The 5,016-nt window shown below is 44.3% G+C and overlaps 1 pseudogene; it reads right to left on the minus strand.

Annotated features, from left to right (window-relative positions):
* Nucleotides 1-2,156: 2,156 nt before the first annotated feature.
* On the minus strand, nucleotides 2,157-4,512 carry LOC140621393 (glyceraldehyde-3-phosphate dehydrogenase-like; annotated as a pseudogene).
* Nucleotides 4,513-5,016: the final 504 nt, after the last annotated feature.

Here is a 5,016-nt window from a genome sequence, read left to right on the forward strand (position 1 = left end):
CAAGAATCCTTCATGGATATTTTCAATATTTGGAAAATGCTGCTGCTGCTGCTGCTGCTGCTTGTACTTTTAAAATGACCTCTAGTCATTTAAAAGTATATGTTCCATTTCTGATTTTCTCCTTTTCTTCTCTGTGAGGACAGTGGTGGTAAGTGATGTAAAGGGAAATGCATCTTAAAACGATGGTACTTAGACATTAATCTGTTGGAAGAAAATGGATGATGAAGAAAACATTAGAGAAATATCATAATATCAACAAATATAATAAACTGAGACCTCTTAGCTCTGCAACATACTGAAATGTGGACAGGACTGAAAAAACAAAAAAGCGGATGTTCTGCTCAAAAAAAGCCATGAGCTGGAATGTTAAGTGCAGAATTACACTCACCTCTCTGTGAATTGGAGTTTAACCACAACTGGCTATTTAATTGGTCCTGTTGTAACACCTCGGTTGCCTCTCTCCGGATGTGCAGAATTGGATAAATGGAAATACAGAGCTCTTATTAAATTCTAATTGTGTTTTATTAAGGCACAGAAAAAAAAAGACTTTTTTGTGGTTTTATTATTATCATGGTAATTTGTCAAGAGAAGGACTTTAATGGTTTAAATACTAATTATTCAAAGACAGATTAAGCTCTACAAAAGGAGAAATGGTTGCTCAGAGAGCTGGACATGCTGAGGAATAAAAGAAAACATTTGGTGCAACAACCCGTGCTGGTTTTTTTCAAAAGGAAAACAGACTTTTAAAAAATCTGCATTTCATGAAAAGCCACAGAATAAACAAAACCAAAACAAAGACACATACATATTCATTCATTCATTCATTCATTCATTCAGCCAATGTTTATTAACTGCCTGCTTTGTGTACCAGTGACTTTTAATCATGGAGTAAACAAAGACAAATTACACGTGGTGCTGCCCTAAGGGTGTGGCAGGGAGCACAGAAAGGTGAATCCCAGCGGCCTGGGACAGTGTTGTGCAGGATCCCAGTTCCGCAGAGTTTCAAATAGAGGGACATGTGAGAAGGGGGAAGGAAGTTTCTCCAGAACCTATTACATCACACTGAGTTTCAAGGCAGAAGGGGGTGGTGACATATAAATGAGGCAAGGACCTTCCAAGCACAACATAGTGCAGCAGAAAGAGACCAGGAACTGGACGGGTAGGCAAGGGCCAGATCACTAAAAGTTGCATTTGCCAAGACAAGGAGTTTGAAATTTATCCTAATATCCCTGCGCCCTGTCAAGGCCACTTCGGTACCCCTGTCCCGTCGGGCGCCGGCTTAGAACCCCGGGCCGCCACCTGGGCCTCTGCGGCCGACCTCGGAAGGGCCGGGCCGGACCCTCCCCGCAGCCCACGCAGGGGCGCCCGGGGCTGGGGGTGGATTTGGGCTTGGCTCCGCCGCGGCCGGGCCTGGGATCCAGCCCGCCTGGCTCCCCTGGGCTCCCCTGGGCTCCCCGCCCCGCCGCAGCCCCAGTCTCCCAGGCCTCAGCTGCTTCCCCTGCCTGCACTCGCCTGCTCTCTCTGTCCCACAAATAAATAAAATCTTTAACAAAACGTGAGTTGAGAAAGAATTATTCTTGTGACATAGTCTAATGTACGCAAATGCCGCATTCTGGTCATCTCTTCAAGACTTCATTTCTTGTCACTTTAGCACGGGCGGTGTTCAAATTCTTAGCAGTTTTAATACCTATGCTGATGGCTCTTTCAATATTCTAGCCTGTTACCAGACTTTTTCTTCCTAAAATTGTCTTGTCCCCCTTTCTATCTCAGCCATTCATTCCCATGATAATATACCAGTTTTTTTTTTTTGTAATCACCCAGAATTTCAGTTCTGAACATCTTCCCCTCCAAGTCTTAGCTTCTGTCTTGCTAGCCAAATCTATGTAATATCTCAATTCATATTATTTTTCAACTTCATTGGAACTTACAATCTATTATCCAGCTTTTCACTAACTCTCACCCCCTGTCTTGTCTTTCTAGATCCTAAGGTCCTTATTATGATCACTTCTTTGCAAATTCTTTTAACCCCTTTGTCCCTTTTTTTTGGGGGGGGGGTACAGTATGCTTTATTGATGGTACATGACAAGGTAGGGCTCCCCAAGCCCTTCCCCTTCCTTAGGAGGTCTGGGATGTAAATATTGAAGGTCAGAAGATTCTCAGTGTGTTGGGGGATTAAGTTGGGGCAGGGACTCTCCAGCAGCTGAGAGCCTCTTTCTTTCTCTTGTTCTTGCTGGGGCTGGTGGTCCAGGGGGCTCTTGCTCCTTGGAGGCCATGTGGACCAAGAGGTCCACCACCCAGTTGCTATAGCCAAATTCATGGTCATACCAGGAAATGAACTTGACGAAGTGGTCATTGAGGGCAATGCCAGCCCCGGCGTTGAAGGTGGAAGAGTGGGTGTCACTGTTGAAGTTGGAGAAGACAACCTGGTTCTCAGAGTAGCCCAGGATGCCCTTGAGGGGGCCCTCTGATGCCTGCTTCACCACCTTCTTGATGTCATCATATTTGGCAGCTTTCTCCAGGCGGCAGGTCAGATCCACAACTGACACATTGGGGGTGGGGACACGGAAGGCCATGCCAGGCTGACCTTGCCCACAGCCTTGGCGGCACCGGTGGAAGCATGGATGATGTTCTGGGCAGCTCCTCGGCCATCACTCCAGTTTCCTAGAGGGGCCATCCACGGTCTTATGGGTGGAAATGATGGCATGGATAGTGGTCATGAGGCCCTCCATGATGCCGAAGTGGTCATTGATGACTTTGGCCAGAGGAGCCAAGCAGTTGGTGGTGCAGGAGGCATTGCTGACAATCTTGAGGGAGTTGTCCTACTTCTCGTGGTTCATGCCCATCACAAACATGGGGGCATCAGCAGAAGAAGCAGAGATGATGACCCTCTCGGCCCCACCCTTCAAGTGAGCCCCAGCCTTCCCATGGTGGTGAAGACCCCAGTGGACTCCACAACATACTCAGCACCAGCATCACCTCATTTGATATTGGCGGGATCTCGCTCCTGGAAGATGGAGATGGACTTCCCGTTGATGACAAGTTTCCCGTTCTCAGCCTTGACTGTGCCGTGGAATTTGCCGTGGGTAGAATCATACTGGAACATGTACACCATGTAGTTGAGGTCAATGAAGGGGTCACTGATGGTGACAATACCCACTTGGCCAGAATTAAAAGGAGCCCTGGGTGACCAGGCGCCCAATACGGCCAAATCCGTTTACTCCAATCTTCACCATCGTGTCTCCGGACGGAGCTGGCGCTGCACCAGAAGATGTCTGTCGAATGGGGAGGAGCAGAGAGCCATTTGTCCCTTTTTGGCTTTGAATGCTCCCCTGGGAAAACTTCCAATGTGGCTCAATTCAGCTCTGCCTTTGCAAATGAATACGGCTACAAAAAAACCAACCTAGCAAGGCTTGAAATCCAGGACTTCTAAATTTAAGTTTCCCTTGTCTGTTAATTCTCCAATAACTTTTCATTAGAATTTTAAAATTTCCCCTCTCTTCTTAGATCTGTTCCACAACACCAAACTCTCTCACAGATGATTACCTTACTTCCTATTTCTCTAGGAAAACTGATTTGCAACCAAAAAGACTTCTCAAACTATGACTACACGGACCACTTACACATGTGCCACACATCCCGCCGACCATCCTGTAACTGTAAGCTACCTTAATGCTTTTCGAGGCTAACTTCTCCTCTATTGCACTTCATTTCAACCCTCTTTGCCTACCCAAGGCTATAGTTCCCCAAACTCTCCCAACTCTTTAGCATGATCAAATTTTCCCTGTTTCTTGTCAATGTGCAAAAATCTCATGTCAGCTTTAAACACTTTTTCCTTGACCTTATGTTTACTTACTGATACCTCTTTTCCTTATGGCACCTCTTTTCCTTATGGTAAATCTCCTCAAACATTTATCTATACTATTTCTTTTTAACTCCCCTCCTCCCATTCTTATTTGAGTCTAATTAGCTTTTGGCCCATCACACTGCTTGAAACTCTCTTGTCAGGTGTCTCTGAAGATCTTCATATTGCTATGCACTAGACAATTCTCAGGTCTCAGATTTCGTGACCGCTGTCAATTCTCATATTTATTTCTACAGCCTGAATCATTTCCTCAACTCCAGATTCTTAAAATGAAGTTGTCTTCTTATTTTTTCCACACAGTGCATTAAACAAACAAACAAACAAAAATCCCTCTGCTTCTCTCTGTCTCTATCATCATCTCTTGCTGGTTATTGAGTCTACTAATGTTCTTCCCTAATTCAGTGCTTGGGCCCCTTGGTTTATTCTCAAAATGGATATCAGAATGCATCTTTTGAAAGTCAAGTAAGTCATGTCACTCAGACAGAGAAATGATCTATAAAGCCCTATGTTTTCTGATCCCCAGCATTTCCGATTTCATCCTATTTCCTCTTCACTCACTCTGCTGATAGTGACGCTGGTCTCCTTGCTGTCATTGTAACATGCCATGAAAACTCCTGCTTCAGGACCTTCATACTTGCTGCTCCTCCCATCTTGACTATTATTCTGCAAGATATTGGCAGGTCTGCTTTCTTTATTTTTGGGTATCTACTGAAACATCATCCTCTTAGTGAACTTTTTACCTCAACTTTAGTATAGAATAATAATATCTAACTCACAAGAATGCCAGGAGAATAAAAATGTTTACTTAGGGTGGTCCTCACTAAGAGGGATGATGATGTTATTTTATACAACATGTGGATAATAGAGTTCTTACAATTAAGTAAGTTAACATATGTAAGGAGCTTAGAATCCTTGGTACAAAGTAACACTGTAGATGGTCATTATTCTATAAGCCTTTGTTTTCTGAAGATATTACTATTCTATATTAGCGCTGAGAAAAAGAGTTCACAAGGTATCATCCCCATATTAAAAAGGAGGAAACAAAGACTCATAGCCTTAAGATTCTCTCTCTCCCTCTCCTGAGCAGGGCTTGATCTCACAACCCTGAGATCATGACCTTAGCTGATATCAAGAGTTGGATGCTTAATCTACCG

Source organism: Canis lupus, chromosome 30 (genome assembly GCF_048164855.1).
Source record: "Canis lupus baileyi chromosome 30, mCanLup2.hap1, whole genome shotgun sequence".
NCBI lineage: Eukaryota > Metazoa > Chordata > Mammalia > Carnivora > Canidae > Canis > Canis lupus.